Genomic DNA, 14,335 nt, shown 5'->3' with positions numbered 1-14,335 from the left:
GATTGATGATTACTTATCTAGTTTCATATTAATATAAATCAAGCATTTCAAGTATTTTCTGTCCTCAGAGATATAAAAATTCTTCATTGAAGATTCTTGTACTTGAGCATATCCATAGAATCAATTCTTAGAAGTTGATTTTCTGGGGCCAAGAATTATGTGTCTTGTGTCTATCCCACTTGAATTTTCTCACACTTGGTTCCTTGACATTAAGGTACCAGTTTAATGTCACCCTCTAAGGCCTGCGTGGACAACATAGTACTTTCCTCTCTTCTCACTCTATTTTATTTCCATCATTGCACTTACCACTAAGTGACATATACTCCTAATACATAAGTCATTTTTGGCCTACTTATTGTTCTCTACCACTAGGATGTTAAGTGCTCTGAGAACAGAGACTATTTTATGACTTGTTCACCACTGTGTATCAGGCATATGGTAGGCAGTCAACAAAGAGTTGTTAAATAAATAAAATGATCTCAACCAGTATCATGGTAGCATATTAACAACACCTTATTTGCCACTAAGAAGAGAATAAATAGAAATTATCACTAGTACTGTTTTGAGTTTCAGTCCTTAGGCCTCTCCCATTATTCACTGTCTAGGTGACCTCATGTAGTTTAATGGCTTTAAATATGATTTACACACAAATGACTACTAAATGAACATTATTGGCTCAGATACAAACTTCAAAGTCATATAACACAGTCTATAAAATAATTCCACCTGGACACTGAGTAGGCACCTCAATATTAACATGTCTAAAAGCAAATTCCTACTTATATTGCCATCTGTTCTTCCCACAAGCTTCCCCATGTCAGTAAATGACAATCTCATTCTTCCTGTTGCTCTGGATAAAATCCTTGATAATAGCCTTGTCTCCTCATTTATAAACTGTCAGCAAATCCGGCTGGTATTCCTTCAAGAATCCATGAAAAATTCATTCTGGAGTCCGTGCTACCCCTCCTTAGCACCTCCATTACCAGCATCCCTGTACAAACACAGTCATTTCCCATTTGGACTATTACAAAAGCCTCTTTACTGGTCTCCCTGCTATGCCCTCATCCCCCTACAATCTGTTCTCAAACAAGTAGCTGGCAGATAGTTTCTAAAGGTAGATCAGGTCACATCAATCCTTTGCTAATAATCAAAATTAACATCACACAAATAATAACTCATGTTGATATGTTTCCCTGGATAGGATGCTACAAGAAGGGCACATCACCTTTCCAGCACTTTTCCCAAAATTCATAACCTCAGTCTAATCATGAGAAAACATCAAACAGAAATTGAGTGACATTCTGCAAATTACCTTACCAGTATTTTTCAAACATGTCAAGGTCATGAAAGAAAATGAAGAATGGTCACTTACCATAGATTGAGGAGACATGGCAAATACATAAGATAGTGTATACTGGATTGCATCCTGAAATATAACAAAGCACATTAGTGAGGCAAATGGAGAAATCCAAATAAAATCTGTAGATGATATCATTGTATCAATGATAATTTATTAACTTTGATTAAAGTACCATGTTTAGGCAGGTCTCTGCTCAAATGCAACGTTAAGACTGAGGCCTTCCCTGACCATCCTTCAAAAAATACCTCTTCCTCAAAAATGCCATTAGCAGTCATTCTTCTATTTACTTTTCTTTATTTTCTTTCATAGCACCAGTCATATTAAATAGGAATTTATTTATGTGTTTTTTAATGATTTTCTCCCATTACTCTCTGAGACCAAGAACATATTTTATTCACCGCTTTATATTTTCAGTTTTTACATTTTTCTCTGTCATGTAATAGACAACCAATAAATATTTTTTGTTACCGTAAGATCTCACCTATCATGGAAAATCAAACTCAGAAACAGAGAGTAGATTGGTTGTTGCCAGAAAGTGGGGGGTAGGGGAAATGAGCAGATGTTGGTCAAAGGGCACATACTTTCAGTTATAAGCTGAATAATTTCTGGAGATCTAATGTGCTGCATGGTGACTATAGTTAACAATATTATATTATATGCTTGAAAGTTGCTAAGAGAGTAGATCTTAAAACTTCTTACCACACACACACACATATACACAAGGCAACTGTGTGGAAATAGATGTGTTATAACCTTATCTTGGTAGTAAGGTAATAATCTTATTTAGGTGACCTTATTATGGCAATTTTGTAATATATACGTATATATCAAATCATCACACTGTATACCTTAAGCTTATACAATATCTTATGTCCATAATAGCTCAATAAAGCTGGAAAAATAAATATTTGTTGATTGTATGAGAGAAAAAACAAGAGTTGATGGAAAATCATGAAAAACAGAATGATTAAAAACTTAAAAATTATCATTAGATTGATTTCTTTTCCATTTGTATATTTAGCACTCTAATTTATCTAGCAGATAGATACTAAAAATACACAATTTCCTAAATGGTTAAAATACATAGTTTTTTTTTTTTAAAGATTCTATGTATTTATTTGAGAGAGAAAGAGGGTGAAAGAGAGATCAGGAGCAGTGGAGAGGGGTTGAGGGAGAAGCAGACTCCCTGCGGAGTGGGGAGCCTGATGTGGGGCTCAATCCCAGGACCCTGGGATAATGAACTGAGCCAAAGGCATATCTTAACTGTCTGAACCCCCCAGGTTCCCAAATATATACAGAATACATCATATTCTTTAAGACAAACACAACCAAAGAGTCCAAACTCGTATCTATATTATCATATGAATTCAATAATTTGTAGGACAAATTAGTAAATGGACACATGAATGAAAAATATGGGTACAATTTCTCTTCTTGTACTCACAAGGGTTTAATTATGTTCAATTATTCATTTTATGTAGAGTTCCAAAAGACAGGCAAATTTCAAAAGAAGGTAATTAAGTAAGCAATATAAGAAAGAAATTATCCATCATCAATAGCTGTTTTACTTCAGGTACTCATAGAACTGCTTTCAAAAGAATGCTTTTCAGAACATTGGTAACCTTTAAGGATAATAATTGCATGTGTTAATGAATCAAATAATGAGTTGTTTTACTAAATTCTCTAGTTCTTGCTCTATGATTCTATAGGGAAGTTCTATGGTATCCTGAAAACCAGTCATTTCAATAATGTAATACCACACTGTGAAGTAAAAGTGTATCATAGTGGTATGAAGTTTTAGCATACTCCCGAGTTACCTCAGAATCACAAAGCAATTAGCCAATAATGTTAAAAAGTTATGGCTAATTTAACTAATGGTTAATGGAGCCTAGTAAAACTGTCAGAATGGATGAGCCCAGGGAGATTTGGTGCAGGAACACACATTAAAGTCAGGGTCCTTTATCTCTGTTCAGAGTTTAATCAGTGTCTGGAATGATAGGCTTTTATAGTGATATGCCAAAAGTATGGTTTTTGTTTTTAATCTTTTTTGTTTTTAATCTTTTTAAGTATGAATAGGAACTAAAAAGAAGGCAGACATTTGTCACTAAGTGTCTTGTATCGGTCACAAAATCATGCTCAGGCAGTCCCTAAGAAAGCATAGTTTTCCATGACTACTAGTAGCTTTAATGGATATAAATAAGATCCTTCTTTCCTTTATAGTTTGAAAATACAGCAATAACTATATTTGTGATTTATTGAATGACAATGCAGTACAATTAAATAAAAGACTGATTGAAATGACATAAAAGAGAACATAGAGGAGATAGATTTGCAGAACTGAGTCTCTCAAAAAGGTTAGAAAAAAATGGCAGTCTCTTCTAGACAATAGTTTTGAAGTCCCTAGCTAAAGGGCAATGCACTGTTCTTTACGAGCTTCATGTTTTATTCATTAAATGGTTTGAGTTTGTAGAAGAAGTTATGTGTTTTCACAAAGCTTATGTTATAGATCCTTTACTCCAGGAAAACTCAGCTTCCTACTGTGAGAAATTCACTTGTTTCCAAAGTACCAAATTTAAGTAATGCATGAGAATGTGGATTTATATACCAGAGAGGAAAAAATTCTGCACAAGAAACTGGAAAAGATAGTCGTTAGAGAAATGCACCAATTAGTTAAACTATTTCAGCAAAGTTTGGGATGATTCTAGTTCACTGCTAAGAGAAAGTTTCAGTGTGTTCTTTGACTTCTATTAAGAGTTTTTTATAGGTATCTGGAATAAAACTTCTGTGACAAATTTATTGCATGTAAAGATATTTGATCTGTGACATTTATTGCATGTAAAGAGCAACTCTCAATGGTGTGGAGAGCACATCTGAAATAACAAAAGGATGAACCTGGTTCCCAGTTTCTTTTCTTTTCATTTTTTTTTAAGATTTTATTTATTTATTCATGAGAGACACACACACAGAGAGAGAGAGGCAGAGACATAGGTAGAGAAAGAAGCAGGCTCCGTGCAAGGAGCCCGATGTGGGACTTGATCCTGGGACTCCAGGATCATGCCATAGGCTGAAGGCAGGCACTCAACCGCTGAGTCACCCAGGTGTCCTAGTTGCCAGTTTCTAACATAAAAAGACACTACACCAAAACATCTATTTAATATAAAAATGGACAAAACGGTATCAATGACATGGCAAAAATCAAATTATTAATGGCAAATAAATCAAAATTTCTTTAGAGTTATAATAAAGGCTTCTAAAGTCTAATGGAGTTACCCAAAATAATGTTATGAATTTTAAAAATATATACAATATATCGATTCTCAAATGAAAAATTATGTATTTATGTATATTGGGCTTTGACTATTGAGTGTACAATCTGCTAAGGTCTATGTGTACCACTGTGAAGAAGTGAACAAAAATGTTTGCAATTTGTACTCTGAATGAATAAAAAATTACATATGTATTTTTAATGAGTCAGACTATAAGTTTTAGTAGATTATAATAACTCCTGATATAGTTGAAATTTGATATAAGATTAGAGTTAAAGTCAGTCTAACTCTAATAAAGGGTATGGTTTCAATGTTTATGTCCCTCCAAAATTCATATGTTGAAATCCTACCTCCCAAAGATGAGGGTTATTAGTATATGGATACTTTAGGGGATGTTTAGGTTATGAAGGTGTGGTCCTCATGCATGGGATTAATATCTTTATTAAATTACCCCAAATGAGTTTGCTTACTCCTTCTGTGTCATGATATAATAAGAAGTCTTTGACAGGAAAGGACCCCCACCTGACCATATTGGCATCCTAATTTCAACTTCCAGACTCCAGTACTGTGAACAACACATCTTTCTTGTTTGTAAGCTAACTAGTCTGTGGTATTTTATTTAGCAGCTGAATGGACTGAGATAAGGAGGAATTGCTAAGCCTTAAGGAACTTAAAGTAGGTGGAGTTTGGGTAGAATTTCAGAAGGTGAATGTGATGAGAAAAATATATTAGGCCATTTTGTTAACAGCAACTCATCTATTCATTTATTTAATAAGACAAATAGGAAATATCTGTTTCACAGGTAATACAATATGCCCTAGAGATGCAAAAACAAGTACATTAGACAAGGTATTTGCACTTAAGATGATCACAGTTTAGAGAGAAAAGCAGATAATATAACATTTTTACGTTAGCCATAAAAGTACAAATGATTTATTATTAATGGATAGGGGTGAAGCTCATAGCCAAGCCTGAAGTTGTCAAATTAGATTTTCAGAGGATTAATAGAAGTCATAAAAGTTAAATAAATTTAGTCACAAAGCAGACAGAGGGAAGTTAAAGACACAGTTCATAAATAATATGGTATACGGTAAGCAAAGTAAGAAGTCTGAGGTATTAATGGAGCAGAGATTGCAAGTCATATGGCTTTGAGAGACAAGATGGGTTGGGGATGTATGGAAAAGACCATCCTACAGCTTCCAGCAGGTCAGAAAAAGTGAGATGCACAGGAATACAAGACTCACTGAACTTGAGAAGGGATACAATTCAGCTAGTTCAGGGAAATGCTCTACTTGGTGATAAAGTACATATAATCTTCTCAGTACCTTCTTTATCCATCAAGATGACACTCTTGAGATTGACAAGTTTATCTTGCCCTATGGATGGGAAAGGGGCTACATAGGAGTCCTTTTGCACCTACTCAAATTTGGTTTTCACTCCGGCCATATCATTAACATCCTGGGCTCAAATTCTGCCCTTACACAGAAATGCTACTGCCATTCCTCCAGTTTCCCTAACTCGAAACATGGAATTATTTACTTGTCCACTCCAACTATCCTCAGTGTCCCCATATATAAAGTTACCATATATTATCAATCTTGTTTCCTAAATATTTCTCTAAACTCTCTACTTATTCACTGGTATCACTATAGTTTCTCTCATCCTCACCTTTCCCCTGACTTTCACTCCCTGCTGACTCACTTCTCTGATTTCAATCTTAATTCTTTAAATTTATTTTACAGCGTATAGCTAGAGTAATCTTTCTAAAACACAAAATTGAATATGATAATCCCACACACAAATCTTTTGATTAAATGTGACTTAATCATAGCTGGGTCACCTTTAAGAGGGTTTTAAAGGTTTAGACCTTCTCAACAAATAAGAATATGTCTTAATCTTAGCTAGGTCACCTTTGATAAGGTGTTTTCAAGGTTTAGACCTTCTCAAAAATGAGAACAATATACCCATATGCCATAATTTTTATTTTATTTTTTTAATTTTATTTATTTATTCATAAGAGACACAGAGTTGGAGAGGCAGAGACATAGGTAGAGAGAGAAGCAGGCTCCATGTAGGGAGCCTGATGTGGGACTTGATCTCGGACTCCAGGATCACATCCTGGGCTGAAGGCAGGTGCTTAACCACTGAGCCACCCAGGCATCCCTGCCATAATTTTTCATATAAACAGTCAGGAAATACATTGAACTGAGGCTTATACATTGATGTATTATGATGGGTACACAACCTCTATATTAAAAAAATCACTTTTTCAATGACTTGCCATGGCTACAGGATAAAATCAGAACTCTACAGTTTGCCCTAAGGAGTCCCCATTTCTATCCTGACTCATCTCTCCCTACTTTCCTCTCCATTTGAATGAGCCTTACTCTAATTTCAGAAAATTTACACATAATTTTCCCAAACTCTGTAATCCTTTTCCAACATCAGGACCTACCTGCACATTGCTAAAGCTTTATTTAAAAGTTCTTCCTAGAAAGTTTCTGTTCTGCTATAATTTTCCTATCTGATCAACATATCAGCTATCATGGTATTTATTTGATTATTTTGTGTCTTCAAAGCCATAAGCTCTACTTTTGTATCCATGTCATGCATAGTGTGTGGTGTTCTACATCTTCTCAATAAATTTGTTAAATAAATGAATATTGGTATAAAAAAAGGTGATATATTAGTTAGTGTTGTCTGCCAAATTGCAACATAACAAACAAGTCGAAATTTCAATGGACTACAGTAAAACAATATTTCACAATCTTGGGGCTATCTATCAGCTACGGTTTTTCTAGTATTATCAGTCTTGGATAGGCAAGCATGGACTCCTGGCATAAGGTTGGGTTTAAAATATGCATTGCCAATGGAAGCAACGTCAACTCCACTGGGATAAAAATTTATTATTGATATGTGTGTGGGATTTTAGATATTATGATGATTTGTCTTCTTCCAAAGGGCCACAATATAGAAACAAAAATAGAATACTTGTGGTATTAAAATTTCATGAGTGAGAGAAGGCATTTAGGGAAAAAAATGGTCTAAAGGATTTCTTTAGAGAAAGTCAATAACATCATGAAGGTGGAGATATACTAGTTTAGGTTTTTTCATGTGTTTTCATTCTATAATTTATGGTGTATGGCTACCTGTAACACATTTCTCTTCAGTACAGAGACCAAAAGCTCTGAAAAGTCAAGTCAAATCACTCATACACAGAGAGGTTCTGTGTGCATTATTTCTCCTTACATTCTATTGGAGAGAGCAAATCACAAGGCCAATATTTAAAGGGGCAAGAAAGTTTACTCCGGGTATTCTAAAAGGAAGCCCTGTAAATTCACCAAACAAAGGGTTTGGATTAGTAATTACATTATAAACATGAATGGAGGATTAGATACAATAATCCAATCTAATACATTTGAATTTTGGAGTTCCAGATTGAGTATAAACAATTTAAAAAGCTGTCAGTCTTTGAGATAGGACTGTATTGAGATAACGCAAGTATTTGAGATAGGAACAGATTTTTAAAAAATAGAGTTGAAATTTGCAAAACAAAAGAAGTTTCTTTCTATCACCTTTGTTTTCTTCCTGAATTTACGTTCTGACAGTCTGACTGTACAAAATCTTGTCAGTTGACAGTATACACCGTTTTGAATTTATTGAGCTCTCACATGATATCTGGAACATTTGCAAAGTCCCTCCATTTTAAGCTACACTAAATAATTCAGGAGTTAAATTATATAAACTGAAAATAATAATTCATAGAGCTTATTATTTAAAACATTAACAGAAAACTGTATATCATATCCCTATGACTGAAATAATCATGCCAATATGCATAACTTACTATGAAATGATATCATAGGTAAAGTTACGGGGTGGTCTATATTATCCATCAATAGGATGGAAATAAATACTTCATAGACAATAAACTCAGACCAATCAAAACTTATCCCCTAAAGAAAAGCAGCTAATATGAAGGTTCATTGACTTTACATATACCATAAGAACAGTACCAAAACCTTTTTTTACGGACTTGGAAAAAGTCATTGATTATTAAAGCGAACACTTGGGACACCTAGGTGGCTCAGCAGTTGAGCACCTGTCTTTGGCCCAGGGTGTGATCCTGGAGTCCCAGGATCAAGTCCCACATCGGGCTCCCTGCATGGAGCCTGCTTCTCTCTCTGCTTGTTTCTCTGTCTCTATCTCTCTCTGTGTCTCTTATGAATCAATGGGAAAATCTTAAAAAAAAAAAAAAAGTAAACACTTAAAACATTTAAGCAGTTCTAAATAATAATAATAATGATAATACATCTGCAACACTAAAGTGTCTTAGGATTTAAAATGAAGCCAACAAATACAGTAATAAAACACTTTTGATTCTTTCATCTAGACAACTATGTAAAAGAAATTTACAGAGTAAAACACAGTTTGGAATCAGATGCCAACCACCAGTTAGAATGTGGTTAATCATGCAAACTTTGATGCTTGGGCTGTCTTCTAATTCTACTTCATTAGTCATGGAAAGATTCACTTTACTCATTGAACACTGAAGAGCAAGTATTCAACAGATATTATTTATTCTTTTTTTTTTTAAGATTTTATTTGACAGAGAAAGGATGCATGATTAGGGGAGTCTGCAGAGGGAGAGAGAGAAGGAGAGGGAGAAGCAGGCTCCCTACTGAGCAAGAAGCCCAATGAATTTGGGACTCCATCCCAGGACCCTGGGATCATGACCTCAACTGAAGGCAGATGCTTAACTGACTGAGCCACCCAGGCAGCCCAAGTGTTAATTATTCTTATTTAACTACTAGATTTTATCCTCTAACCTCCCGGAGCATGTAGCAAAATTTTTCTCTGTAAAGGGACACAGTAAATAATTTCAACTTAGTGGAACATACTGTCTCTGTCTCAACTACTCATCTCTGTCGCTGTCATGTGAAAACAGACAATACACAGTGAGTGGTTGTGGCTGTGTTCCAAAGAACAATATACCTGAAGGAGCAAATAAACAATCACACTTAAGAATTGTGTCTGGGAAAGAAAGATATGGAAAAGGCAGAAATTTAGCCCTCTTTCTTGTTTAAGCAACTAAGATTCAAAGATTGTTCCTTACCATAATATAACCAATCTGTCCTTTATACATACCTTTATCTTAATAGCTGGAAAGAAAAATAAATGACATGGAGACAGTTTATGCTGTTTATAAGAGAATAAGAAAGTCTTATTTTCTCGTCATAGAAGATGAAGTTATCTGCTAAGAGTAAAGATCAAAGTTTTTGCTTAGAACATTCGAAGAAAAGAGGAAATATAGCCATTCTTACTGTGTAAGAGAGGAGAAAGTTACATAGAAATAACGAGACTCATGGCCATTAATTACTGAGTGACTAGCTAATATATAAGGCTACAGATTTGTGGAGATACCTTTATTTTAATGTGTTATGTGAATGTGCATATGTAAGCATGTGTGCGCGTGTGTGTGTTTGTATTATCACTCAGTGGCCTCTATGTGAGCACACAAAAGTCAGACATCTGGTTTAGTGCTGATGATTTCCCAGGTCAACATGAGTAAATGACATGAGGTCATGGGCAAGAGGACAGGAGGGATCCCAAAACTGGCAAGAAAATGGTTCAAGTGAAATAATCCTAAAATTGAAACTAGAGAAGGATGGAAAGGAAGAAATGTAGAATGTATAAATTAGTGAAAATAGAAGCAGTCAATTCTGTAAAAAGTAAGTAGTGTATTGGAAGTAATAGAGAAATGGTTGAAAACTTGTAATCAGAAAACATTTGGATGAATTCAGATAAAGAACATCTCTGGAATGTTACCCAGAGTGTAAGCTTATGGACCTGCAAGTGCTTTTGAACAGTAAGGAAACTGACTCTCTCATCTCTAGGACACGTGGGGCATGGAAGGTTAAGCACCATTGGAACAAAGTGGGCATACGTGCTTTATTTTTCCCCATCTCTTTAAAAATCCAGTGGTTAGACAGCATAGATTTTTAAGGTAATTTATTCTAGAAGAGAAATGAATAAGAAGCAGTACACCAAATGAGTGATTTCCACAAGTTCATGAAATTCAAAGACATACGAGAGCTTGTTGATTGATGAAGAGAGCTTGAAATATCATATGCACAAGGTGGTGCTGCAGTGGAGGTGAGCCAGTCTTACTGAGAACTTAGGGAGACTTTGCTTTCAGAGTTCATGGGTACACAAAACTGAAAGATAAAAAGCAATTGTAAGTAGGGATTTAAAATGGACATGCCTGTCAGCTATGAAATAGTAATATGATTGAACCAAAAACTGTTTTGAGAATAGTTACACCAGTCTGTCCCCTTGTCTGCCCACTCCCCCCCTCAACACTTGAGGACAGCAGCCAGGCTTTTCTATTTAACTGTAAAAACAAAACAAAAACAAAACAAAACAAAACCCTGAGGGTAATTTGAAAGAACTTTCAGGGGCACCTGGATGGCTCAGTCAGTTAAGCATCTGCCTTAGGCTCAGGTCATGATCCTGGCAATCCTAGGATCCAGCACCTTGGGGGTCCCTGCTCTTTGTGGAGTCTGCTTTTGACTTTCCCTTCGCCTGTTGCTCTTCCTGCTTGTCATAGCAGTCTTTCTCTCTCTGTGTAAAATAAATAAATAAAATATTACTAAAAAAATAAAATAAAAATAAAATAAAAGTTCTTAGAAATTAAAGATATTAATGCAAAAAATAATAGATAAAGTTTAAATGACAATTATCTTTCAAAAAAGAAATTGTAGAGCTAATGAAGACTAGAGTCTTCATCATAAAAGTACTCATGAAGTTCCATATAGTATGAAAAACAAAATGAAAGAAGACAAATGAATCCCATCTAGCAACTTCATTTGGATACTTCTATGAGACCTCAAAAAGACACAAAAGATTCTTTATCTTCCCAAAGGCAGGGGGGTGGGGTGACAGCAGGCCACTTAGAAATCACGTTAGCATTCATTCATCTTAAAATGTATGTCAGAGGAAAATAGAAAATGAGTTGAAGATGGAAAAATTACCTTGATCGAAGAATTCAGTACTCTAATAATACAAAGATAGTTCTTGCTAATTATCGATAAAAATAAAGATATTTGTCAGGTATACAATCAGAAATGTTATCTCTTTCATACCTCTCTGAAATATATTAATTGAGGTAATATTCAGTAAAAGGAAAAGGAAGATAAGAGAAAAGGCATAGCTGCTCTGATACTCTTCCTCTAACTGGTAGGAACACTGAAAGGAGGCCTTAAATGGGACAGATCTGTAGCAGGCTAAGAGAAAATCCTGTACAGATTACAGCAGAAGATTGTCAATTCCTTGGGAGAATACCACCAGGAAGAAAACAATTATAAATACTAAAAAGAATGAGAGAAATACTGATTACTATTGAGAATATGATGAAAGCTTATATTATAGCTTGCTCATCAAGAGAAAAGAAAGTCAAATGAAAATGCTGAAAGAAACAAGACTTGCAAAAGCATACCATAGTCCAAGTAGAAAGCAGATTAAAGTGTTGCATGATTTTGAACAAATATTATAGTGCAACTACTTAGCTTATGCTAAACTATGCTGCAGTTTACACACATCTGATGTATCAGTGGCTTAACAAGTAGAGATTTACATGTTATCAGTCAGGATCTATCCTGGGCTCATTGGTTCCATAGCAAGACTGCCTTCAAATGGTGGGGACTCAGGGATTCAGGTTGTTTATATCTCATTATCATATCATCTAGAACACATGGGATGCAGATCACTGCATCTCAATAGGAACAAGCTGGAGGGCTTACAATAGTGTTGTCCTATTCACTAGTAGTATGTGGTTTTATATCCCCGAGTGTAAAAATTCTGGGAAATGAAGGAAGCACACACACACTGAGTGAACAGTAAATGCTTCTACCACAGAGTAGAGAATCTGAGAATCAATTTGACCTTGACACCAGAAAATTTCTTTTCTAAGTGCTATGGAGAATCTGGCTTTGGACCTGCAGAGAAGAAAATTAATCTCAGCATATTTATTGGATCTGCCACAGCCAGTATTATTGTAGCAATAATAGGATAAGCATTCTTTATTGTTTACATGGTAGCATGCAGAAAAAAATAGCTTATATATAATTTTAAAGCAAAATGTAATATAAAAGTAGTTTTATGATATAAAGGTAAATTCATCATTGTCAAGATGGAAGCTAGCAGGGGAGAGGTAAATAGAAGGAAAATTATTAATATCTACATTTCACCTATTAGAGGATTGACATATACTACTTATATTTAATGAAACCAGAGATAAAAGATGTCAGTCAGCTGTAAAAATAATCAACTGAAAAACTAATTAGAGAGTATGAACAATTTGAAGAACAAAGTAGGAATAAAGAAACATGGTATATGTTAAACATCTTAGCCTTTTTCATAGTGGGGGACAATAGATATTTTTTAATTCAATTAAGAAAGACAAAAGATATTAAAATTATAGAGGAGTCAGAAGAATTAAAATTGAAAATTAAAAATGACAACATTCAAAAATCATTTCTATAGTAAGTAAAACTGAAGATGAGTTTGAAGACTGTACTATTTATTATGAATGTTTTTATATCATTTAATCAAAACAGGATAACTTATGGGACTTTGGTTATTGCAGATGGATTTCTGAGGTCCTAAGGCTGAGGATAGTGAATGATAAGAATCCATTCCTTTTCATTAGACTTGCTACTAATTCAGGAAGTCCACAGGATAGTTCTTTGATTCTTAGCTCATCATCCACTTTCTGGTTATAAGAAAAACAGAAAGAAAAATCCAAAACTGAGGAGAGTTCCAAAGAACCTGATACGGCTATTTTAGTTCCCTGATATAATGTGCTAGCATATAGTTTCCTTTTTTAATAGTCAAGGGTAATGATGTCACTCTTTCATCTTAAGACAAGTGAAGGGAAGCTTCGTGAGTACAACTTCAAAACTATTGGGTTTTTCTGTCCAAAGGGACTGATTTTTTTTTTCCTTTGGGTGATGGCTGAGCTGCCAAACTTTGTAGACTATCCTAAGCTATTACCCTACTCCAGAGCTAAGAGAGATATGAGAATGTCGTCTATGCCCTCTGGAGCTGGGAAGGTCCAGGAGAAAACGACTTGTAAATGATTCTCAGCCTAAAGATGAGAAGTTGGCTGGAGCTGTCAGAGATTTCCATGTTAAAAGAAAAGCCAGGAGAGAGATATACCTCTCTTCCAGAATTTCATCAGTTTTATAGTGGTCTTAGTGGACATCACAGAAGAAAGACAGGGTGATCCATCTTGAAAGGACTGTGCATAAAGGGCTGCCAACCCCAGAAGAACATTGTTCTGTGGTTTGTGACATCAAAGGAGAAATTGAGGAGAAGCCACAATAGAGTCATTTGCCCACTTCAGAGAATGGTGTAATTATTCATTTACCCCATCTGGCAAGTCTTTGAGGAGCCAAAATCACCTTATATGAAAAAAGAAGCAGCATTTGAGTGTGTGTTACTCAAGACAGCACTCCTCCAGACTATAGCATCATGTGTCAAATGAGACCTCATTTTTTTCTTTTTATCTCTCTACCCAATGTGCCCCCGGAGGAAACAGAAGCAGCTTGACAAGCAGGGGGATAAGGTTGAAAAGAACAAGACAAAAGGACAGGTCTTGTGATATTCGTTATCACAAGTTAAGGAGTCTGGGTCAGTACTGAGCAGA

The sequence above is a fragment of the Canis lupus genome, chromosome 12 (assembly GCF_003254725.2).
Source record: "Canis lupus dingo isolate Sandy chromosome 12, ASM325472v2, whole genome shotgun sequence".
NCBI classification, from domain to species: domain Eukaryota; kingdom Metazoa; phylum Chordata; class Mammalia; order Carnivora; family Canidae; genus Canis; species Canis lupus.
This window is presented reverse-complemented; position numbering follows the sequence as displayed.